The sequence below is a fragment of the Triturus cristatus genome, chromosome 12 (genome assembly GCF_964204655.1).
Source record: "Triturus cristatus chromosome 12, aTriCri1.1, whole genome shotgun sequence".
In the NCBI taxonomy this organism is placed as follows: Eukaryota; Metazoa; Chordata; class Amphibia; order Caudata; family Salamandridae; genus Triturus; species Triturus cristatus.
Window position 1 is genome coordinate 218,530,285 of NC_140595.1, and position 23,110 is coordinate 218,553,394.

Here is a 23,110-nt window from a genome sequence, read left to right on the forward strand (position 1 = left end):
CGTGAAACAAGTCTGACGTGCCCCTTCAAGTCTACCTGAGAGGAAGCTGACTCAGGATTGGCGACCTCTCAGGGCACCTCTAACGGGCACAAATAACGGGCAAGCCCTATGAAAAGCACAGCATGAGTCTTGGTCCCACCTTTAAAAAGGAGGGTGACCTCTGGGATCTGGCAGCAGGATCTTTGGGAGATAAGAAAATATACTGCCTGCGATCGCGAAGTTTCAAGTCAGTCAAGAAAAGCAATCTCATGCACTGCACAAGCTCTTTCCCATGAGGCACCTCTCCTGCACTGTTTATGCAAATGAGCAAGCAGAGAGCTCAGGAATAAAACACCAAACTCATGTCCCCCAAAAAAGCAGCAGACAATTGCTGGATATTCCCCAACTTCTAATGCTTTTCTTTTAAACAAATGATAAACAGCCTCACCTGTGGCAAGGCTTAAAAAAATTGAATAAACTCTTAAATGTTCCTCTCCACGGAAATCTTTAGTAAAAGGCGAAAGATTTTTTCGTTTTGAAGAGAAACCAGAGTAAGTGACAATATAGCTCTCTAGGGTAAGTGGCGGCACATCAAAGACCCTGTCATTGCGAGGGTGAGGACCTGAAAGGTATTTTCAGGCTCTAAGAAAGAGGGCGAGAACCAGGCCGTGGGCAAAACAGGCCAACATTTCAAAGTCTCTGCTCAAGGTACAAAAAGGTGGACTGTTCACATGTGTATGTCTGGGAATATGCAAATTTCTTTTGTACTCACCTCAGCTCATTAGGAGTTGTCGGGGCTGCTGGGGAAGGGGAACAGCAAATGTGAATCAGGCTTTTAGTTAAGTGGCACTGTAGGCCTTTTGTCCCCTAGCCATTTTACGCTTTCAACACGCTCTACACATAGCCATGCACCGTATGTGCCTTTTTCACACGTACTTTCATTAAACCTGAATATAGAAGGATATATCTGTCTAGGCTGGAGACACGTGAAACAAGTCTGACGTGCCCCTTCAAGTCTACCTGAGAGGAAGCTGACTCAGGATTGGGGACCTCTCAGGGCACCTCGAACGGGCACAAATAACGGGCAAGCCCTATGAAAAGCACAGCATGAGTCTTGGTCCCACCTTTAAAAAGGAGGGTGACCTCTGGGATCTGGCAGCAGGATCTTTGGGAGATAAGAAAATATACTGCCTGCGATCGTGAAGTTTCAAGTCAGTCAAGAAAAGCAATCTCATGCACTGCACAAGCTCTTTCCCATGAGGCACCTCTCCTGCACTCTGTTTATGCAAATGAGCAAGCAGAGAGCTCAGGAATTAAACACCAAACTCATGTCCCCCAAAAAAGCAGCAGACAATTGCTGGATATTCCCCAACTTCTAATGCTTTTCTTTTAAACAAATGATAAACAGCCTCACCTGTGGCAAGGCTTAAAAAAATTGAATAAACTCTTAAATGTTCCTCTCCACGGAAATCTTTAGTAAAAGGCGAAAGATTTTTTCGTTTTGAAGAGAAACCAGAGTAAGTGACAATATAGCTCTCTAGGGTAAGTGGCGGCACATCAAAGACCCTGTCATTGCGAGGGTGAGGACCTGAAAGGTATTTTCAGGCTCTAAGAAAGAGGGCGAGAACCAGGCCGGTGGGCAAAACAGGCCAACATTTCAAAGTCTCTGCTCAAGGTACAAAAAGGTGGACTGTTCACATGTGTATGTCTGGGAATATGCAAATTTCTTTTGTACTCACCTCAGCTCATTAGGAGTTGTCGGGGCTGCTGGGGAAGGGGAACAGGAAATGTGAATCAGGCTTTTAGTTAAGTGGCACTGTAGGCCTTTTGTCCCCTAGCCATTTTACGCTTTCAACACGCTCTACACATAGCCATGCACCGTATGTGCCTTTTTCACACGTACTTTCATTAAACCTGAATATAGAAGGATATATCTGTCTAGGCTGGAGACACGTGAAACAAGTCTGACGTGCCCCTTCAAGTCTACCTGAGAGGAAGCTGACTCAGGATTGGCGACCTCTCAGGGCACCTCGAACGGGCACAAATAACGGGCAAGCCCTATGAAAAGCACAGCATGAGTCTTGGTCCCACCTTTAAAAAGGAGGGTGACCTCTGGGATCTGGCAGCAGGATCTTTGGGAGATAAGAAAATATACTGCCTGCGATCGTGAAGTTTCAAGTCAGTCAAGAAAAGCAATCTCATGCACTGCACAAGCTCTTTCCCATGAGGCACCTCTCCTGCACTCTGTTTATGCAAATGAGCAAGCAGAGCGCTCAGGAATAAAACACCAAACTCATGTCCCCCAAAAAAGCAGCAGACAATTGCTGGATATTCCCCAACTTCTAATGCTTTTCTTTTAAACAAATGATAAACAGCCTCACCTGTGGCAAGGCTTAAAAAAATTGAATAAACTCTTAAATGTTCCTCTCCACGGAAATCTTTAGTAAAAGGCGAAAGATTTTTTCGTTTTGAAGAGAAACCAGAGTAAGTGACAATATAGCTCTCTAGGGTAAGTGGCGGCACATCAAAGACCCTGTCATTGCGAGGGTGAGGACCTGAAAGGTATTTTCAGGCTCTAAGAAAGAGGGCGAGAACCAGGCCGGTGGGCAAAACAGGCCAACATTTCAAAGTCTCTGCTCAAGGTACAAAAAGGTGGACTGTTCACATGTGTATGTCTGGGAATATGCAAATTTCTTTTGTACTCACCTCAGCTCATTAGGAGTTGTCAGGGCTGCTGGGGAAGGGGAACAGGAAATGTGAATCAGGCTTTTAGTTAAGTGGCACTGTAGGCCTTTTGTCCCCTAGCCATTTTACGCTTTCAACACGCTTTACACATAGCCATGCACCGTATGTGCCTTTTTCACACGTACTTTCATTAAACCTGAATATAGAAGGATATATCTGTCTAGGCTGGAGACACGTGAAACAAGTCTGACGTGCCCCTTCAAGTCTACCTGAGAGGAAGCTGACTCAGGATTGGCGACCTCTCAGGGCACCTCGAACGGGCACAAATAACGGGCAAGCCCTATGAAAAGCACAGCATGAGTCTTGGTCCCACCTTTAAAAAGGAGGGTGACCTCTGGGATCTGGCAGCAGGATCTTTGGGAGATAAGAAAATATACTGCCTGCGATTGTGAAATTTCAAGTCAGTCAAGAAAAGCAATCTCATGCACTGCACAAGCTCTTTCCCATGAGGCACCTCTCCTGCACTCTGTTTATGCAAATGAGCAAGCAGAGAGCTCAGGAATAAAACACCAAACTCATGTCCCCCAAAAAAGCAGCAGACAATTGCTGGATATTCCCCAACTTCTAATGCTTTTCTTTTAAACAAATGATAAACAGCCTCACCTGTGGCAAGGCTTAAAAAAATTGAATAAACTCTTAAATGTTCCTCTCCACGGAAATCTTTAGTAAAAGGCGAAAGATTTTTTCGTTTTGAAGAGAAACCAGAGTAAGTGACAATATAGCTCTCTAGGGTAAGTGGCGGCACATCAAAGACCCTGTCATTGCGAGGGTGAGGACCTGAAAGGTATTTTCAGGCTCTAAGAAAGAGGGCGAGAACCAGGCCGGTGGGCAAAACAGGCCAACATTTCAAAGTCTCTGCTCAAGGTACAAAAAGGTGGACTGTTCACATGTGTATGTCTGGGAATATGCAAATTTCTTTTGTACTCACCTCAGCTCATTAGGAGTTGTCGGGGCTGCTGGGGAAGGGGAACAGGAAATGTGAATCAGGCTTTTAGTTAAGTGGCACTGTAGGCCTTTTGTCCCCTAGCCATTTTACGCTTTCAACACGCTCTACACATAGCCATGCACCGTATGTGCCTTTTTCACACGTACTTTCATTAAACCTGAATATAGAAGGATATATCTGTCTAGGCTGGAGACACGTGAAACAAGTCTGACGTGCCCCTTCAAGTCTACCTGAGAGGAAGCTGACTCAGGATTGGCGACCTCTCAGGGCACCTCTAACGGGCACAAATAACGGGCAAGCCCTATGAAAAGCACAGCATGAGTCTTGGTCCCACCTTTAAAAAGGAGGGTGACCTCTGGGATCTGGCAGCAGGATCTTTGGGAGATAAGAAAATATACTGCCTGCGATCGCGAAGTTTCAAGTCAGTCAAGAAAAGCAATCTCATGCACTGCACAAGCTCTTTCCCATGAGGCACCTCTCCTGCACTCTGTTTATGCAAATGAGCAAGCAGAGAGCTCAGGAATAAAACACCAAACTCATGTCCCCCAAAAAAGCAGCAGACAATTGCTGGATATTCCCCAACTTCTAATGCTTTTCTTTTAAACAAATGATAAACAGCCTCACCTGTGGCAAGGCTTAAAAAAATTGAATAAACTCTTAAATGTTCCTCTCCACGGAAATCTTTAGTAAAAGGCGAAAGATTTTTTCGTTTTGAAGAGAAACCAGAGTAAGTGACAATATAGCTCTCTAGGGTAAGTGGCGGCACATCAAAGACCCTGTCATTGCGAGGGTGAGGACCTGAAAGGTATTTTCAGGCTCTAAGAAAGAGGGCGAGAACCAGGCCGTGGGCAAAACAGGCCAACATTTCAAAGTCTCTGCTCAAGGTACAAAAAGGTGGACTGTTCACATGTGTATGTCTGGGAATATGCAAATTTCTTTTGTACTCACCTCAGCTCATTAGGAGTTGTCGGGGCTGCTGGGGAAGGGGAACAGCAAATGTGAATCAGGCTTTTAGTTAAGTGGCACTGTAGGCCTTTTGTCCCCTAGCCATTTTACGCTTTCAACACGCTCTACACATAGCCATGCACCGTATGTGCCTTTTTCACACGTACTTTCATTAAACCTGAATATAGAAGGATATATCTGTCTAGGCTGGAGACACGTGAAACAAGTCTGACGTGCCCCTTCAAGTCTACCTGAGAGGAAGCTGACTCAGGATTGGGGACCTCTCAGGGCACCTCGAACGGGCACAAATAACGGGCAAGCCCTATGAAAAGCACAGCATGAGTCTTGGTCCCACCTTTAAAAAGGAGGGTGACCTCTGGGATCTGGCAGCAGGATCTTTGGGAGATAAGAAAATATACTGCCTGCGATCGTGAAGTTTCAAGTCAGTCAAGAAAAGCAATCTCATGCACTGCACAAGCTCTTTCCCATGAGGCACCTCTCCTGCACTCTGTTTATGCAAATGAGCAAGCAGAGAGCTCAGGAATTAAACACCAAACTCATGTCCCCCAAAAAAGCAGCAGACAATTGCTGGATATTCCCCAACTTCTAATGCTTTTCTTTTAAACAAATGATAAACAGCCTCACCTGTGGCAAGGCTTAAAAAAATTGAATAAACTCTTAAATGTTCCTCTCCACGGAAATCTTTAGTAAAAGGCGAAAGATTTTTTCGTTTTGAAGAGAAACCAGAGTAAGTGACAATATAGCTCTCTAGGGTAAGTGGCGGCACATCAAAGACCCTGTCATTGCGAGGGTGAGGACCTGAAAGGTATTTTCAGGCTCTAAGAAAGAGGGCGAGAACCAGGCCGGTGGGCAAAACAGGCCAACATTTCAAAGTCTCTGCTCAAGGTACAAAAAGGTGGACTGTTCACATGTGTATGTCTGGGAATATGCAAATTTCTTTTGTACTCACCTCAGCTCATTAGGAGTTGTCGGGGCTGCTGGGGAAGGGGAACAGGAAATGTGAATCAGGCTTTTAGTTAAGTGGCACTGTAGGCCTTTTGTCCCCTAGCCATTTTACGCTTTCAACACGCTCTACACATAGCCATGCACCGTATGTGCCTTTTTCACACGTACTTTCATTAAACCTGAATATAGAAGGATATATCTGTCTAGGCTGGAGACACGTGAAACAAGTCTGACGTGCCCCTTCAAGTCTACCTGAGAGGAAGCTGACTCAGGATTGGCGACCTCTCAGGGCACCTCGAACGGGCACAAATAACGGGCAAGCCCTATGAAAAGCACAGCATGAGTCTTGGTCCCACCTTTAAAAAGGAGGGTGACCTCTGGGATCTGGCAGCAGGATCTTTGGGAGATAAGAAAATATACTGCCTGCGATCGTGAAGTTTCAAGTCAGTCAAGAAAAGCAATCTCATGCACTGCACAAGCTCTTTCCCATGAGGCACCTCTCCTGCACTCTGTTTATGCAAATGAGCAAGCAGAGCGCTCAGGAATAAAACACCAAACTCATGTCCCCCAAAAAAGCAGCAGACAACTGCTGGATATTCCCCAACTTCTAATGCTTTTCTTTTAAACAAATGATAAACAGCCTCACCTGTGGCAAGGCTTAAAAAAATTGAATAAACTCTTAAATGTTCCTCTCCACGGAAATCTTTAGTAAAAGGCGAAAGATTTTTTCGTTTTGAAGAGAAACCAGAGTAAGTGACAATATAGCTCTCTAGGGTAAGTGGCGGCACATCAAAGACCCTGTCATTGCGAGGGTGAGGACCTGAAAGGTATTTTCAGGCTCTAAGAAAGAGGGCGAGAACCAGGCCGGTGGGCAAAACAGGCCAACATTTCAAAGTCTCTGCTCAAGGTACAAAAAGGTGGACTGTTCACATGTGTATGTCTGGGAATATGCAAATTTCTTTTGTACTCACCTCAGCTCATTAGGAGTTGTCAGGGCTGCTGGGGAAGGGGAACAGGAAATGTGAATCAGGCTTTTAGTTAAGTGGCACTGTAGGCCTTTTGTCCCCTAGCCATTTTACGCTTTCAACACGCTTTACACATAGCCATGCACCGTATGTGCCTTTTTCACACGTACTTTCATTAAACCTGAATATAGAAGGATATATCTGTCTAGGCTGGAGACACGTGAAACAAGTCTGACGTGCCCCTTCAAGTCTACCTGAGAGGAAGCTGACTCAGGATTGGCGACCTCTCAGGGCACCTCGAACGGGCACAAATAACGGGCAAGCCCTATGAAAAGCACAGCATGAGTCTTGGTCCCACCTTTAAAAAGGAGGGTGACCTCTGGGATCTGGCAGCAGGATCTTTGGGAGATAAGAAAATATACTGCCTGCGATCGTGTAGTTTCAAGTCAGTCAAGAAAAGCAATCTCATGCACTGCACAAGCTCTTTCCCATGAGGCACCTCTCCTGCACTCTGTGTATGCAAATGAGCAAGCAGAGAGCTCAGGAATAAAACACCAAACTCATGTCCCCCAAAAAAGCAGCAGACAATTGCTGGATATTCCCCAACTTCTAATGCTTTTCTTTTAAACAAATGATAAACAGCCTCACCTGTGGCAAGGCTTAAAAAAATTGAATAAACTCTTAAATGTTCCTCTCCACGGAAATCTTTAGTAAAAAGCGAAAAATATTTTCGTTTTGAAGAGAAACCAGAGTAAGTGCCAATATAGCTCTCTAGGGTAAGTGGCGCCACATCAAAGACCCTGTCATTGCGAGGGTGAGGACCTGAAAGGTATTTTCAGGCTCTAAGTAAGAGGGCGAGAACCAGGCCGGTGGGCAAAACAGGCCAACATTTCAAAGTCTCTGCTCAAGGTACAAAAAGGTGGACTGTTCACATGTGTATGTCTGGGAATATGCAAATTTCTTTTGTACTCACCTCAGCTCATTAGGAGTTGTCGGGGCTGCTGGGGAAGGGGAACAGGAAATGTGAATCAGGCTTTTAGTTAAGTGGCACTGTAGGCCTTTTGTCCCCTAGCCATTTTACGCTTTCAACACGCTCTACACATAGCCATGCACCGTATGTGCCTTTTTCACACGTACTTTAATTAAACCTGAATATAGAAGGATATATCTGTCTAGGCTGGAGACACGTGAAACAAGTCTGACGTGCCCCTTCAAGTCTACCTGAGAGGAAGCTGACTCAGGATTGGCGACCTCTCAGGGCACCTCTAACGGGCACAAATAACGGGCAAGCCCTATGAAAAGCACAGCATGAGTCTTGGTCCCACCTTTAAAAAGGAGGGTGACCTCTGGGATCTAGCAGCAGGATCTTTGGGAGATAAGAAAATATACTGCCTGCGATCGTGAAGTTTCAAGTCAGTCAAGAAAAGCAATCTCATGCACTGCACAAGCTCTTTCCCATGAGGCACCTCTCCTGCACTCTGTTTATGCAAATGAGCAAGCAGAGAGCTCAGGAATAAAACACCAAACTCATGTCCCCCAAAAAAGCAGCAGACAATTGCTGGATATTCCCCAACTTCTAATGCTTTTCTTTTAAACAAATGATAAACAGCCTCACCTGTGGCAAGGCTTAAAAAAATTGAATAAACTCTTAAATATTCCTCTCCACGGAAATCTTTAGTAAAAGGCGAAAGATTTTTTCGTTTTGAAGAGAAACCAGAGTAAGTGACAATATAGCTCTCTAGGGTAAGTGGCGGCACATCAAAGACCCTGTCATTGCGAGGGTGAGGACCTGAAAGGTATTTTCAGGCTCTAAGAAAGAGGGCGAGAACCAGGCCGGTGGGCAAAACAGGCCAACATTTCAAAGTCTCTGCTCAAGGTACAAAAAGGTGGACTGTTCACATGTGTATGTCTGGGAATATGCAAATTTCTTTTGTACTCACCTCAGCTCATTAGGAGTTGTCGGGGCTGCTGGGGAAGGGGAACAGCAAATGTGAATCAGGCTTTTAGTTAAGTGGCACTGTAGGCCTTTTGTCCCCTAGCCATTTTACGCTTTCAACACGCTCTACACATAGCCATGCACCGTATGTGCCTTTTTCACACGTACTTTCATTAAACCTGAATATAGAAGGATATATCTGTCTAGGCTGGAGACACGTGAAACAAGTCTGACGTGCCCCTTCAAGTCTACCTGAGAGGAAGCTGACTCAGGATTGGCGACCTCTCAGGGCACCTCGAACGGGCACAAATAACGGGCAAGCCCTATGAAAAGCACAGCATGAGTCTTGGTCCCACCTTTAAAAAGGAGGGTGACCTCTGGGATCTAGCAGCAGGATCTTTGGGAGATAAGAAAATATACTGCCTGCGATCGTGAAGTTTCAAGTCAGTCAAGAAAAGCAATCTCATGCACTGCACAAGCTCTTTCCCATGAGGCACCTCTCCTGCACTCTGTTTATGCAAATGAGCAAGCAGAGAGCTCAGGAATAAAACACCAAACTCATGTCCCCCAAAAAAGCAGCAGACAATTGCTGGATATTCCCCAACTTCTAATGCTTTTCTTTTAAACAAATGATAAACAGCCTCACCTGTGGCAAGGCTTAAAAAAATTGAATAAACTCTTAAATATTCCTCTCCACGGAAATCTTTAGTAAAAGGCGAAAGATTTTTTCGTTTTGAAGAGAAACCAGAGTAAGTGACAATATAGCTCTCTAGGGTAAGTGGCGGCACATCAAAGACCCTGTCATTGCGAGGGTGAGGACCTGAAAGGTATTTTCAGGCTCTAAGAAAGAGGGCGAGAACCAGGCCGGTGGGCAAAACAGGCCAACATTTCAAAGTCTCTGCTCAAGGTACAAAAAGGTGGACTGTTCACATGTGTATGTCTGGGAATATGCAAATTTCTTTTGTACTCACCTCAGCTCATTAGGAGTTGTCGGGGCTGCTGGGGAAGGGGAACAGCAAATGTGAATCAGGCTTTTAGTTAAGTGGCACTGTAGGCCTTTTGTCCCCTAGCCATTTTACGCTTTCAACACGCTCTACACATAGCCATGCACCGTATGTGCCTTTTTCACACGTACTTTCATTAAACCTGAATATAGAAGGATATATCTGTCTAGGCTGGAGACACGTGAAACAAGTCTGACGTGCCCCTTCAAGTCTACCTGAGAGGAAGCTGACTCAGGATTGGCGACCTCTCAGGGCACCTCGAACGGGCACAAATAACGGGCAAGCCCTATGAAAAGCACAGCATGAGTCTTGGTCCCACCTTTAAAAAGGAGGGTGACCTCTGGGATCTGGCAGCAGGATCTTTGGGAGATAAGAAAATATACTGCCTGCGATCGTGAAGTTTCAAGTCAGTCAAGAAAAGCAATCTCATGCACTGCACAAGCTCTTTCCCATGAGGCACCTCTCCTGCACTCTGTTTATGCAAATGAGCAAGCAGAGAGCTCAGGAATAAAACACCAAACTCATGTCCCCCAAAAAAGCAGCAGACAATTGCTGGATATTCCCCAACTTCTAATGCTTTTCTTTTAAACAAATGATAAACAGCCTCACCTGTGGCAAGGCTTAAAAAAATTGAATAAACTCTTAAATGTTCCTCTCCACGGAAATCTTTAGTAAAAGGCGAAAGATTTTTTCGTTTTGAAGAGAAACCAGAGTAAGTGACAATATAGCTCTCTAGGGTAAGTGGCGGCACATCAAAGACCCTGTCATTGCGAGGGTGAGGACCTGAAAGGTATTTTCAGGCTCTAAGAAAGAGGGCGAGAACCAGGCCGGTGGGCAAAACAGGCCAACATTTCAAAGTCTCTGCTCAAGGTACAAAAAGGTGGACTGTTCACATGTGTATGTCTGGGAATATGCAAATTTCTTTTGTACTCACCTCAGCTCATTAGGAGTTGTCGGGGCTGCTGGGGAAGGGGAACAGGAAATGTGAATCAGGCTTTTAGTTAAGTGGCACTGTAGGCCTTTTGTCCCCTAGCCATTTTACGCTTTCAACACCATCCCTCCAATCGATATGCTCAGAGCCACCACTGTGCTCTACACATAGCCATGCACCGTATGTGCCTTTTTCACACGTACTTTCATTAAACCTGAATATAGAAGGATATATCTGTCTAGGCTGGAGACACGTGAAACAAGTCTGACGTGCCCCTTCAAGTCTACCTGAGAGGAAGCGGACTCAGGATTGGCGACCTCTCAGGGCACCTCCAACGGGCACAAATAACGGGCAAGCCCTATGAAAAGCACAGCATGAGTCTTGGTCCCACCTTTAAAAAGGAGGGTGACCTCTGGGATCTGGCAGCAGGATCTTTGGGAGATAAGAAAATATACTGCCTGCGATCGTGTAGTTTCAAGTCAGTCAAGAAAAGCAATCTCATGCACTGCACAAGCTCTTTCCCATGAGGCACCTCTCCTGCACTCTGTTTATGCAAATGAGCAAGCAGAGAGCTCAGGAATAAAACACCAAACTCATGTCCCCCAAAAATGCAGCAGACAATTGCTGGATATTCCCCAACTTCTAATGCTTTTCTTTTAAACAAATGATAAACAGCCTCACCTGTGGCAAGGCTTAAAAAAATTGAATAAACTCTTAAATGTTCCTCTCCACGGAAATCTTTAGTAAAAGGCGAAAAATATTTTCGTTTTGAAGAGAAACCAGAGTAAGTGACAATATAGTTCTCTAGGGTAAGTGGCGCCACATCAAAGACCCTGTCATTGCGAGGGTGAGGACCTGAAAGGTATTTTCAGGCTCTAAGTAAGAGGGCGAGAACCAGGCCGGTGGGCAAAACAGGCCAACATTTCAAAGTCTCTGCTCAAGGTACAAAAAGGTGGACTGTTCACATGTGTATGTCTGGGAATATGCAAATTTCTTTTGTACTCACCTCAGCTCATTAGGAGTTGTCGGGGCTGCTGGGGAAGGGGAACAGGAAATGTGAATCAGGCTTTTAGTTAAGTGGCACTGTAGGCCTTTTGTCCCCTAGCCATTTTACGCTTTCAACACGCTCTACACATAGCCATGCACCGTATGTGCCTTTTTCACACGTACTTTCATTAAACCTGAATATAGAAGGATATATCTGTCTAGGCTGGAGACACGTGAAACAAGTCTGACGTGCCCCTTCAAGTCTACCTGAGAGGAAGCTGACTCAGGATTGGCGACCTCTCAGGGCACCTCGAACGGGCACAAATAACGGGCAAGCCCTATGAAAAGCACAGCATGAGTCTTGGTCCCACCTTTAAAAAGGAGGGTGACCTCTGGGATCTGGCAGCAGGATCTTTGGGAGATAAGAAAATATACTGCCTGCGATCGTGAAGTTTCAAGTCAGTCAAGAAAAGCAATCTCATGCACTGCACAAGCTCTTTCCCATGAGGCACCTCTCCTGCACTCTGTTTATGCAAATGAGCAAGCAGAGAGCTCAGGAATAAAACACCAAACTCATGTCCCCCAAAAAAGCAGCAGACAATTGCTGGATATTCCCCAACTTCTAATGCTTTTCTTTTAAACAAATGATAAACAGCCTCACCTGTGGCAAGGCTTAAAAAAATTGAATAAACTCTTAAATGTTCCTCTCCACGGAAATCTTTAGTAAAAGACGAAATATTTTTTCGTTTTGAAGAGAAACCAGAGTAAGTGACAATATAGCTCTCTAGGGTAAGTGGCGGCACATCAAAGACCCTGTCATTGCGAGGGTGAGGACCTGAAAGGTATTTTCAGGCTCTAAGAAAGAGGGCGAGAACCAGGCCGGTGGGCAAAACAGGCCAACATTTCAAAGTCTCTGCTCAAGGTACAAAAAGGTGGACTGTTCACATGTGTATGTCTGGGAATATGCAAATTTCTTTTGTACTCACCTCAGCTCATTAGGAGTTGTCGGGGCTGCTGGGGAAGGGGAACAGCAAATGTGAATCAGGCTTTTAGTTAAGTGGCACTGTAGGCCTTTTGTCCCCTAGCCATTTTACGCTTTCAACACGCTCTACACATAGCCATGCACCGTATGTGCCTTTTTCACACGTACTTTCATTAAACCTGAATATAGAAGGATATATCTGTCTAGGCTGGAGACACGTGAAACAAGTCTGACGTGCCCCTTCAAGTCTACCTGAGAGGAAGCTGACTCAGGATTGGCGACCTCTCAGGGCACCTCGAACGGGCACAAATAACGGGCAAGCCCTATGAAAAGCACAGCATGAGTCTTGGTCCCACCTTTAAAAAGGAGGGTGACCTCTGGGATCTGGCAGCAGGATCTTTGGGAGATAAGAAAATATACTGCCTGCGATCGTGAAGTTTCAAGTCAGTCAAGAAAAGCAATCTCATGCACTGCACAAGCTCTTTCCCATGAGGCACCTCTCCTGCACTCTGTTTATGCAAATGAGCAAGCAGAGAGCTCAGGAATAAAACACCAAACTCATGTCCCCCAAAAAAGCAGCAGACAATTGCTGGATATTCCCCAACTTCTAATGCTTTTCTTTTAAACAAATGATAAACAGCCTCACCTGTGGCAAGGCTTAAAAAAATTGAATAAACTCTTAAATGTTCCTCTCCACGGAAATCTTTAGTAAAAGGCGAAAGATTTTTTCGTTTTGAAGAGAAACCAGAGTAAGTGACAATATAGCTCTCTAGGGTAAGTGGCGGCACATCAAAGACCCTGTCATTGCGAGGGTGAGGACCTGAAAGGTATTTTCAGGCTCTAAGAAAGAGGGCGAGAACCAGGCCGGTGGGCAAAACAGGCCAACATTTCAAAGTCTCTGCTCAAGGTACAAAAAGGTGGACTGTTCACATGTGTATGTCTGGGAATATTCAAATTTCTTTTGTACTCACCTCAGCTCATTAGGAGTTGTCGGGGCTGCTGGGGAAGGGGAACAGCAAATGTGAATCAGGCTTTTAGTTAAGTGGCACTGTAGGCCTTTTGTCCCCTAGCCATTTTACGCTTTCAACACGCTCTACACATAGCCATGCACTGTATGTGCCTTTTTCACACGTACTTTCATTAAACCTGAATATAGAAGGATATATCTGTCTAGGCTGGAGACACGTGAAACAAGTCTGACGTGCCCCTTCAAGTCTACCTGAGAGGAAGCTGACTCAGGATTGGCGACCTCTCAGGGCACCTCTAACGGGCACAAATAACGGGCAAGCCCTATGAAAAGCACAGCATGAGTCTTGGTCCCACCTTTAAAAAGGAGGGTGACCTCTGGGATCTGGCAGCAGGATCTTTGGGAGATAAGAAAATATACTGCCTGCGATCGTGAAGTTTCAAGTCAGTCAAGAAAAGCAATCTCATGCACTGCACAAGCTCTTTCCCATGAGGCACCTCTCCTGCACTCTGTTTATGCAAATGAGCAAGCAGAGAGCTCAGGAATAAAACACCAAACTCATGTCCCCCAAAAAAGCAGCAGACAATTGCTGGATATTCCCCAACTTCTAATGCTTTTCTTTTAAACAAATGATAAACAGCCTCATCTGTGGCAAGGCTTAAAAAAATTGAATAAACTCTTAAATGTTCCTCTCCACGGAAATCTTTAGTAAAAGGCGAAAGATGTTTTCGTTTTGAAGAGAAACCAGAGTAAGTGACAATATAGCTCTCTAGGGTAAGTGGCGGCACATCAAAGACCCTGTCATTGCGAGGGTGAGGACCTGAAAGGTATTTTCAGGCTCTAAGAAAGAGGGCGAGAACCAGGCCGGTGGGCAAAACAGGCCAACATTTCAAAGTCTCTGCTCAAGGTACAAAAAGGTGGACTGTTCACATGTGTATGTCTGGGAATATGCAAATTTCTTTTGTACTCACCTCAGCTCATTAGGAGTTGTCGGGGCTGCTGGGGAAGGGGAACAGGAAATGTGAATCAGGCTTTTAGTTAAGTGGCACTGTAGGCCTTTTGTCCCCTAGCCATTTTACGCTTTCAACACGCTCTACACATAGCCATGCACCGTATGTGCCTTTTTCACACGTACTTTCATTAAACCTGAATATAGAAGGATATATCTGTCTAGGCTGGAGACACGTGAAACAAGTCTGACGTGCCCCTTCAAGTCTACCTGAGAGGAAGCTGACTCAGGATTGGCGACCTCTCAGGGCACAAATAACGGCACAAATAACGGGCAAGCCCTATGAAAAGCACAGCATGAGTCTTGGTCCCACCTTTAAAAAGGAGGGTGACCTCTGGGATCTGGCAGCAGGATCTTTGGGAGATAAGAAAATATACTGCCTGCGATCGTGAAGTTTCAAGTCAGTCAAGAAAAGCAATCTCATGCACTGCACAAGCTCTTTCCCATGAGGCACCTCTCCTGCACTCTGTTTATGCAAATGAGCAAGCAGAGAGCTCAGGAATAAAACACCAAACTCATGTCCCCCAAAAAAGCAGCAGACAATTGCTGGATATTCCCCAACTTCTAATGCTTTTCTTTTAAACAAATGATAAACAGCCTCACCTGTGGCAAGGCTTAAAAAAATTGAATAAACTCTTAAATGTTCCTCTCCACGGAAATCTTTAGTAAAAGGCGAAAGATTTTTTCGTTTTGAAGAGAAACCAGAGTAAGTGACAATATAGCTCTCTAGGGTAAGTGGCGGCACATCAAAGACCCTGTCATTGCGAGGGTGAGGACCTGAAAGGTATTTTCAGGCTCTAAGAAAGAGGGCGAGAACCAGGCCGGTGGGCAAAACAGGCCAACATTTCAAAGTCTCTGCTCAAGGTACAAAAAGGTGGACTGTTCACATGTGTATGTCTGGGAATATGCAAATTTCTTTTGTACTCACCTCAGCTCATTAGGAGTTGTCGGGGCTGCTGGGGAAGGGGAACAGGAAATGTGAATCAGGCTTTTAGTTAAGTGGCACTGTAGGCCTTTTGTCCCCTAGCCATTTTACGCTTTCAACACGCTCTACACATAGCCATGCACCGTATGTGCCTTTTTCACACGTACTTTCATTAAACCTGAATATAGAAGGATATATCTGTCTAGGCTGGAGACACGTGAAACAAGTCTGACGTGCCCCTTCAAGTCTACCTGAGAGGAAGCTGACTCAGGATTGGCGACCTCTCAGGGCACCTCTAACGGGCACAAATAACGGGCAAGCCCTATGAAAAGCACAGCATGAGTCTTGGTCCCACCTTTAAAAAGGAGGGTGACCTCTGGGATCTGGCAGCAGGATCTTTGGGAGATAAGAAAATATACTGCCTGCGATCGCGAAGTTTCAAGTCAGTCAAGAAAAGCAATCTCATGCACTGCACAAGCTCTTTCCCATGAGGCACCTCTCCTGCACTGTTTATGCAAATGAGCAAGCAGAGAGCTCAGGAATAAAACACCAAACTCATGTCCCCCAAAAAAGCAGCAGACAATTGCTGGATATTCCCCAACTTCTAATGCTTTTCTTTTAAACAAATGATAAACAGCCTCACCTGTGGCAAGGCTTAAAAAAATTGAATAAACTCTTAAATGTTCCTCTCCACGGAAATCTTTAGTAAAAGGCGAAAGATTTTTTCGTTTTGAAGAGAAACCAGAGTAAGTGACAATATAGCTCTCTAGGGTAAGTGGCGGCACATCAAAGACCCTGTCATTGCGAGGGTGAGGACCTGAAAGGTATTTTCAGGCTCTAAGAAAGAGGGCGAGAACCAGGCCGTGGGCAAAACAGGCCAACATTTCAAAGTCTCTGCTCAAGGTACAAAAAGGTGGACTGTTCACATGTGTATGTCTGGGAATATGCAAATTTCTTTTGTACTCACCTCAGCTCATTAGGAGTTGTCGGGGCTGCTGGGGAAGGGGAACAGCAAATGTGAATCAGGCTTTTAGTTAAGTGGCACTGTAGGCCTTTTGTCCCCTAGCCATTTTACGCTTTCAACACGCTCTACACATAGCCATGCACCGTATGTGCCTTTTTCACACGTACTTTCATTAAACCTGAATATAGAAGGATATATCTGTCTAGGCTGGAGACACGTGAAACAAGTCTGACGTGCCCCTTCAAGTCTACCTGAGAGGAAGCTGACTCAGGATTGGGGACCTCTCAGGGCACCTCGAACGGGCACAAATAACGGGCAAGCCCTATGAAAAGCACAGCATGAGTCTTGGTCCCACCTTTAAAAAGGAGGGTGACCTCTGGGATCTGGCAGCAGGATCTTTGGGAGATAAGAAAATATACTGCCTGCGATCGTGAAGTTTCAAGTCAGTCAAGAAAAGCAATCTCATGCACTGCACAAGCTCTTTCCCATGAGGCACCTCTCCTGCACTCTGTTTATGCAAATGAGCAAGCAGAGAGCTCAGGAATTAAACACCAAACTCATGTCCCCCAAAAAAGCAGCAGACAATTGCTGGATATTCCCCAACTTCTAATGCTTTTCTTTTAAACAAATGATAAACAGCCTCACCTGTGGCAAGGCTTAAAAAAATTGAATAAACTCTTAAATGTTCCTCTCCACGGAAATCTTTAGTAAAAGGCGAAAGATTTTTTCGTTTTGAAGAGAAACCAGAGTAAGTGACAATATAGCTCTCTAGGGTAAGTGGCGGCACATCAAAGACCCTGTCATTGCGAGGGTGAGGACCTGAAAGGTATTTTCAGGCTCTAAGAAAGAGGGCGAGAACCAGGCCGGTGGGCAAAACAGGCCAACATTTCAAAGTCTCTGCTCAAGGTACAAAAAGGTGGACTGTTCACATGTGTATGTCTGGGAATATGCAAATTTCTTTTGTACTCACCTCAGCTCATTAGGAGTTGTCGGGGCTGCTGGGGAAGGGGAACAGGAAATGTGAATCAGGCTTTTAGTTAAGTGGCACTGTAGGCCTTTTGTCCCCTAGCCATTTTACGCTTTCAACACGCTCTACACATAGCCATGCACCGTATGTGCCTTTTTCACACGTACTTTCATTAAACCTGAATATAGAAGGATATATCTGTCTAGGCTGGAGACACGTGAAACAAGTCTGACGTGCCCCTTCAAGTCTACCTGAGAGGAAGCTGACTCAGGATTGGCGACCTCTCAGGGCACCTCGAACGGGCACAAATAACGGGCAAGCCCTATGAAAAGCACAGCATGAGTCTTGGTCCCACCTTTAAAAAGGAGGGTGACCTCTGGGATCTGGCAGCAGGATCTTTGGGAGATAAGAAAATATACTGCCTGCGATCGTGAAGTTTCAAGTCAGTCAAGAAAAGCAATCTCATGCACTGCACAAGCTCTTTCCCATGAGGCACCTCTCCTGCACTCTGTTTATGCAAATGAGCAAGCAGAGCGCTCAGGAATAAAACACCAAACTCATGTCCCCCAAAAAAGCAGCAGACAATTGCTGGATATTCCCCAACTTCTAATGCTTTTCTTTTAAACAAATGATAAACAGCCTCACCTGTGGCAAGGCTTAAAAAAATTGAATAAACTCTTAAATGTTCCTCTCCACGGAAATCTTTAGTAAAAGGCGAAAGATTTTTTCGTTTTGAAGAGAAACCAGAGTAAGTGACAATATAGCTCTCTAGGGTAAGTGGCGGCACATCAAAGACCCTGTCATTGCGAGGGTGAGGACCTGAAAGGTATTTTCAGGCTCTAAGAAAGAGGGCGAGAACCAGGCCGGTGGGCAAAACAGGCCAACATTTCAAAGTCTCTGCTCAAGGTACAAAAAGGTGGACTGTTCACATGTGTATGTCTGGGAATATGCAAATTTCTTTTGTACTCACCTCAGCTCATTAGGAGTTGTCAGGGCTGCTGGGGAAGGGGAACAGGAAATGTGAATCAGGCTTTTAGTTAAGTGGCACTGTAGGCCTTTTGTCCCCTAGCCATTTTACGCTTTCAACACGCTTTACACATAGCCATGCACCGTATGTGCCTTTTTCACACGTACTTTCATTAAACCTGAATATAGAAGGATATATCTGTCTAGGCTGGAGACACGTGAAACAAGTCTGACGTGCCCCTTCAAGTCTACCTGAGAGGAAGCTGACTCAGGATTGGCGACCTCTCAGGGCACCTCGAACGGGCACAAATAACGGGCAAGCCCTATGAAAAGCACAGCATGAGTCTTGGTCCCACCTTTAAAAAGGAGGGTGACCTCTGGGATCTGGCAGCAGGATCTTTGGGAGATAAGAAAATATACTGCCTGCGATTGTGAAATTTCAAGTCAGTCAAGAAAAGCAATCTCATGCACTGCACAAGCTCTTTCCCATGAGGCACCTCTCCTGCACTCTGTTTATGCAAATGAGCAAGCAGAGAGCTCAGGAATAAAACACCAAACTCATGTCCCCCAAAAAAGCAGCAGACAATTGCTGGATATTCCCCAACTTCTAATGCTTTTCTTTTAAACAAATGATAAACAGCCTCACCTGTGGCAAGGCTTAAAAAAATTGAATAAACTCTTAAATGTTCCTCTCCACGGAAATCTTTAGTAAAAGGCGAAAGATTTTTTCGTTTTGAAGAGAAACCAGAGTAAGTGACAATATAGCTCTCTAGGGTAAGTGGCGGCACATCAAAGACCCTGTCATTGCGAGGGTGAGGACCTGAAAGGTATTTTCAGGCTCTAAGAAAGAGGGCGAGAACCAGGCCGGTGGGCAAAACAGGCCAACATTTCAAAGTCTCTGCTCAAGGTACAAAAAGGTGGACTGTTCACATGTGTATGTCTGGGAATATGCAAATTTCTTTTGTACTCACCTCAGCTCATTAGGAGTTGTCGGGGCTGCTGGGGAAGGGGAACAGGAAATGTGAATCAGGCTTTTAGTTAAGTGGCACTGTAGGCCTTTTGTCCCCTAGCCATTTTACGCTTTCAACACGCTCTACACATAGCCATGCACCGTATGTGCCTTTTTCACACGTACTTTCATTAAACCTGAATATAGAAGGATATATCTGTCTAGGCTGGAGACACGTGAAACAAGTCTGACGTGCCCCTTCAAGTCTACCTGAGAGGAAGCTGACTCAGGATTGGCGACCTCTCAGGGCACCTCTAACGGGCACAAATAACGGGCAAGCCCTATGAAAAGCACAGCATGAGTCTTGGTCCCACCTTTAAAAAGGAGGGTGACCTCTGGGATCTGGCAGCAGGATCTTTGGGAGATAAGAAAATATACTGCCTGCGATCGCGAAGTTTCAAGTCAGTCAAGAAAAGCAATCTCATGCACTGCACAAGCTCTTTCCCATGAGGCACCTCTCCTGCACTCTGTTTATGCAAATGAGCAAGCAGAGAGCTCAGGAATAAAACACCAAACTCATGTCCCCCAAAAAAGCAGCAGACAATTGCTGGATATTCCCCAACTTCTAATGCTTTTCTTTTAAACAAATGATAAACAGCCTCACCTGTGGCAAGGCTTAAAAAAATTGAATAAACTCTTAAATGTTCCTCTCCACGGAAATCTTTAGTAAAAGGCGAAAGATTTTTTCGTTTTGAAGAGAAACCAGAGTAAGTGACAATATAGCTCTCTAGGGTAAGTGGCGGCACATCAAAGACCCTGTCATTGCGAGGGTGAGGACCTGAAAGGTATTTTCAGGCTCTAAGAAAGAGGGCGAGAACCAGGCCGTGGGCAAAACAGGCCAACATTTCAAAGTCTCTGCTCAAGGTACAAAAAGGTGGACTGTTCACATGTGTATGTCTGGGAATATGCAAATTTCTTTTGTACTCACCTCAGCTCATTAGGAGTTGTCGGGGCTGCTGGGGAAGGGGAACAGCAAATGTGAATCAGGCTTTTAGTTAAGTGGCACTGTAGGCCTTTTGTCCCCTAGCCATTTTACGCTTTCAACACGCTCTACACATAGCCATGCACCGTATGTGCCTTTTTCACACGTACTTTCATTAAACCTGAATATAGAAGGATATATCTGTCTAGGCTGGAGACACGTGAAACAAGTCTGACGTGCCCCTTCAAGTCTACCTGAGAGGAAGCTGACTCAGGATTGGGGACCTCTCAGGGCACCTCGAACGGGCACAAATAACGGGCAAGCCCTATGAAAAGCACAGCATGAGTCTTGGTCCCACCTTTAAAAAGGAGGGTGACCTCTGGGATCTGGCAGCAGGATCTTTGGGAGATAAGAAAATATACTGCCTGCGATCGTGAAGTTTCAAGTCAGTCAAGAAAAGCAATCTCATGCACTGCACAAGCTCTTTCCCATGAGGCACCTCTCCTGCACTCTGTTTATGCAAATGAGCAAGCAGAGAGCTCAGGAATTAAACACCAAACTCATGTCCCCCAAAAAAGCAGCAGACAATTGCTGGATATTCCCCAACTTCTAATGCTTTTCTTTTAAACAAATGATAAACAGCCTCACCTGTGGCAAGGCTTAAAAAAATTGAATAAACTCTTAAATGTTCCTCTCCACGGAAATCTTTAGTAAAAGGCGAAAGATTTTTTCGTTTTGAAGAGAAACCAGAGTAAGTGACAATATAGCTCTCTAGGGTAAGTGGCGGCACATCAAAGACCCTGTCATTGCGAGGGTGAGGACCTGAAAGGTATTTTCAGGCTCTAAGAAAGAGGGCGAGAACCAGGCCGGTGGGCAAAACAGGCCAACATTTCAAAGTCTCTGCTCAAGGTACAAAAAGGTGGACTGTTCACATGTGTATGTCTGGGAATATGCAAATTTCTTTTGTACTCACCTCAGCTCATTAGGAGTTGTCGGGGCTGCTGGGGAAGGGGAACAGGAAATGTGAATCAGGCTTTTAGTTAAGTGGCACTGTAGGCCTTTTGTCCCCTAGCCATTTTACGCTTTCAACACGCTCTACACATAGCCATGCACCGTATGTGCCTTTTTCACACGTACTTTCATTAAACCTGAATATAGAAGGATATATCTGTCTAGGCTGGAGACACGTGAAACAAGTCTGACGTGCCCCTTCAAGTCTACCTGAGAGGAAGCTGACTCAGGATTGGCGACCTCTCAGGGCACCTCGAACGGGCACAAATAACGGGCAAGCCCTATGAAAAGCACAGCATGAGTCTTGGTCCCACCTTTAAAAAGGAGGGTGACCTCTGGGATCTGGCAGCAGGATCTTTGGGAGATAAGAAAATATACTGCCTGCGATCGTGAAGTTTCAAGTCAGTCAAGAAAAGCAATCTCATGCACTGCACAAGCTCTTTCCCATGAGGCACCTCTCCTGCACTCTGTTTATGCAAATGAGCAAGCAGAGCGCTCAGGAATAAAACACCAAACTCATGTCCCCCAAAAAAGCAGCAGACAACTGCTGGATATTCCCCAACTTCTAATGCTTTTCTTTTAAACAAATGATAAACAGCCTCACCTGTGGCAAGGCTTAAAAAAATTGAATAAACTCTTAAATGTTCCTCTCCACGGAAATCTTTAGTAAAAGGCGAAAGATTTTTTCGTTTTGAAGAGAAACCAGAGTAAGTGACAATATAGCTCTCTAGGGTAAGTGGCGGCACATCAAAGACCCTGTCATTGCGAGGGTGAGGACCTGAAAGGTATTTTCAGGCTCTAAGAAAGAGGGCGAGAACCAGGCCGGTGGGCAAAACAGGCCAACATTTCAAAGTCTCTGCTCAAGGTACAAAAAGGTGGACTGTTCACATGTGTATGTCTGGGAATATGCAAATTTCTTTTGTACTCACCTCAGCTCATTAGGAGTTGTCAGGGCTGCTGGGGAAGGGGAACAGGAAATGTGAATCAGGCTTTTAGTTAAGTGGCACTGTAGGCCTTTTGTCCCCTAGCCATTTTACGCTTTCAACACGCTTTACACATAGCCATGCACCGTATGTGCCTTTTTCACACGTACTTTCATTAAACCTGAATATAGAAGGATATATCTGTCTAGGCTGGAGACACGTGAAACAAGTCTGACGTGCCCCTTCAAGTCTACCTGAGAGGAAGCTGACTCAGGATTGGCGACCTCTCAGGGCACCTCGAACGGGCACAAATAACGGGCAAGCCCTATGAAAAGCACAGCATGAGTCTTGGTCCCACCTTTAAAAAGGAGGGTGACCTCTGGGATCTGGCAGCAGGATCTTTGGGAGATAAGAAAATATACTGCCTGCGATCGTGTAGTTTCAAGTCAGTCAAGAAAAGCAATCTCATGCACTGCACAAGCTCTTTCCCATGAGGCACCTCTCCTGCACTCTGTGTATGCAAATGAGCAAGCAGAGAGCTCAGGAATAAAACACCAAACTCATGTCCCCCAAAAAAGCAGCAGACAATTGCTGGATATTCCCCAACTTCTAATGCTTTTCTTTTAAACAAATGATAAACAGCCTCACCTGTGGCAAGGCTTAAAAAAATTGAATAAACTCTTAAATGTTCCTCTCCACGGAAATCTTTAGTAAAAAGCGAAAAATATTTTCGTTTTGAAGAGAAACCAGAGTAAGTGCCAATATAGCTCTCTAGGGTAAGTGGCGCCACATCAAAGACCCTGTCATTGCGAGGGTGAGGACCTGAAAGGTATTTTCAGGCTCTAAGTAAGAGGGCGAGAACCAGGCCGGTGGGCAAAACAGGCCAACATTTCAAAGTCTCTGCTCAAGGTACAAAAAGGTGGACTGTTCACATGTGTATGTCTGGGAATATGCAAATTTCTTTTGTACTCACCTCAGCTCATTAGGAGTTGTCGGGGCTGCTGGGGAAGGGGAACAGGAAATGTGAATCAGGCTTTTAGTTAAGTGGCACTGTAGGCCTT

General features: G+C 45.2%; 24 non-coding genes across 24 annotated transcripts; all 24 read right to left on the minus strand.

Annotated features, from left to right (window-relative positions):
• Positions 1-419: 419 nt before the first annotated feature.
• Positions 420-534, minus strand: LOC146775066 (U5 spliceosomal RNA). The gene has a single exon (XR_014973000.1). It is a non-coding gene; the product is annotated as a U5 spliceosomal RNA (small nuclear RNA).
• An 851-nt stretch (positions 535-1,385) lies between these two features.
• LOC146775067 (U5 spliceosomal RNA) lies at positions 1,386-1,500 on the minus strand. Its single transcript, XR_014973001.1, has one exon. It is a non-coding gene; the product is annotated as a U5 spliceosomal RNA (small nuclear RNA).
• An 852-nt stretch (positions 1,501-2,352) lies between these two features.
• Positions 2,353-2,467, minus strand: LOC146775068 (U5 spliceosomal RNA). The gene has a single exon (XR_014973002.1). It is a non-coding gene; the product is annotated as a U5 spliceosomal RNA (small nuclear RNA).
• Positions 2,468-3,319: 852 nt separating this feature from the next.
• LOC146775069 (U5 spliceosomal RNA) lies at positions 3,320-3,434 on the minus strand. Its single transcript, XR_014973004.1, has one exon. It is a non-coding gene; the product is annotated as a U5 spliceosomal RNA (small nuclear RNA).
• Positions 3,435-4,286: 852 nt separating this feature from the next.
• Positions 4,287-4,401, minus strand: LOC146775070 (U5 spliceosomal RNA). The gene has a single exon (XR_014973005.1). It is a non-coding gene; the product is annotated as a U5 spliceosomal RNA (small nuclear RNA).
• Positions 4,402-5,252: 851 nt separating this feature from the next.
• Positions 5,253-5,367, minus strand: LOC146775071 (U5 spliceosomal RNA). Its single transcript, XR_014973006.1, has one exon. It is a non-coding gene; the product is annotated as a U5 spliceosomal RNA (small nuclear RNA).
• Positions 5,368-6,219: 852 nt separating this feature from the next.
• Positions 6,220-6,334, minus strand: LOC146775072 (U5 spliceosomal RNA). The gene has a single exon (XR_014973007.1). It is a non-coding gene; the product is annotated as a U5 spliceosomal RNA (small nuclear RNA).
• Positions 6,335-7,186: 852 nt separating this feature from the next.
• On the minus strand, positions 7,187-7,301 carry LOC146775073 (U5 spliceosomal RNA). The gene has a single exon (XR_014974786.1). It is a non-coding gene; the product is annotated as a U5 spliceosomal RNA (small nuclear RNA).
• An 852-nt stretch (positions 7,302-8,153) lies between these two features.
• On the minus strand, positions 8,154-8,268 carry LOC146775074 (U5 spliceosomal RNA). Its single transcript, XR_014973799.1, has one exon. It is a non-coding gene; the product is annotated as a U5 spliceosomal RNA (small nuclear RNA).
• Positions 8,269-9,120: 852 nt separating this feature from the next.
• On the minus strand, positions 9,121-9,235 carry LOC146775075 (U5 spliceosomal RNA). The gene has a single exon (XR_014973800.1). It is a non-coding gene; the product is annotated as a U5 spliceosomal RNA (small nuclear RNA).
• An 852-nt stretch (positions 9,236-10,087) lies between these two features.
• On the minus strand, positions 10,088-10,202 carry LOC146775076 (U5 spliceosomal RNA). Its single transcript, XR_014973008.1, has one exon. It is a non-coding gene; the product is annotated as a U5 spliceosomal RNA (small nuclear RNA).
• An 888-nt stretch (positions 10,203-11,090) lies between these two features.
• On the minus strand, positions 11,091-11,205 carry LOC146775077 (U5 spliceosomal RNA). The gene has a single exon (XR_014974520.1). It is a non-coding gene; the product is annotated as a U5 spliceosomal RNA (small nuclear RNA).
• Positions 11,206-12,057: 852 nt separating this feature from the next.
• Positions 12,058-12,172, minus strand: LOC146775078 (U5 spliceosomal RNA). Its single transcript, XR_014974770.1, has one exon. It is a non-coding gene; the product is annotated as a U5 spliceosomal RNA (small nuclear RNA).
• An 852-nt stretch (positions 12,173-13,024) lies between these two features.
• Positions 13,025-13,139, minus strand: LOC146775079 (U5 spliceosomal RNA). Its single transcript, XR_014973009.1, has one exon. It is a non-coding gene; the product is annotated as a U5 spliceosomal RNA (small nuclear RNA).
• Positions 13,140-13,991: 852 nt separating this feature from the next.
• On the minus strand, positions 13,992-14,106 carry LOC146775080 (U5 spliceosomal RNA). The gene has a single exon (XR_014974460.1). It is a non-coding gene; the product is annotated as a U5 spliceosomal RNA (small nuclear RNA).
• Positions 14,107-14,957: 851 nt separating this feature from the next.
• LOC146775081 (U5 spliceosomal RNA) lies at positions 14,958-15,072 on the minus strand. The gene has a single exon (XR_014973010.1). It is a non-coding gene; the product is annotated as a U5 spliceosomal RNA (small nuclear RNA).
• Positions 15,073-15,922: 850 nt separating this feature from the next.
• LOC146775082 (U5 spliceosomal RNA) lies at positions 15,923-16,037 on the minus strand. Its single transcript, XR_014973011.1, has one exon. It is a non-coding gene; the product is annotated as a U5 spliceosomal RNA (small nuclear RNA).
• Positions 16,038-16,888: 851 nt separating this feature from the next.
• On the minus strand, positions 16,889-17,003 carry LOC146775083 (U5 spliceosomal RNA). The gene has a single exon (XR_014973012.1). It is a non-coding gene; the product is annotated as a U5 spliceosomal RNA (small nuclear RNA).
• An 852-nt stretch (positions 17,004-17,855) lies between these two features.
• LOC146775084 (U5 spliceosomal RNA) lies at positions 17,856-17,970 on the minus strand. The gene has a single exon (XR_014973013.1). It is a non-coding gene; the product is annotated as a U5 spliceosomal RNA (small nuclear RNA).
• Positions 17,971-18,822: 852 nt separating this feature from the next.
• LOC146775085 (U5 spliceosomal RNA) lies at positions 18,823-18,937 on the minus strand. The gene has a single exon (XR_014973015.1). It is a non-coding gene; the product is annotated as a U5 spliceosomal RNA (small nuclear RNA).
• An 852-nt stretch (positions 18,938-19,789) lies between these two features.
• On the minus strand, positions 19,790-19,904 carry LOC146775086 (U5 spliceosomal RNA). Its single transcript, XR_014973016.1, has one exon. It is a non-coding gene; the product is annotated as a U5 spliceosomal RNA (small nuclear RNA).
• An 851-nt stretch (positions 19,905-20,755) lies between these two features.
• On the minus strand, positions 20,756-20,870 carry LOC146775087 (U5 spliceosomal RNA). The gene has a single exon (XR_014973017.1). It is a non-coding gene; the product is annotated as a U5 spliceosomal RNA (small nuclear RNA).
• Positions 20,871-21,722: 852 nt separating this feature from the next.
• On the minus strand, positions 21,723-21,837 carry LOC146775088 (U5 spliceosomal RNA). The gene has a single exon (XR_014973018.1). It is a non-coding gene; the product is annotated as a U5 spliceosomal RNA (small nuclear RNA).
• An 852-nt stretch (positions 21,838-22,689) lies between these two features.
• Positions 22,690-22,804, minus strand: LOC146775089 (U5 spliceosomal RNA). Its single transcript, XR_014974787.1, has one exon. It is a non-coding gene; the product is annotated as a U5 spliceosomal RNA (small nuclear RNA).
• Positions 22,805-23,110: the final 306 nt, after the last annotated feature.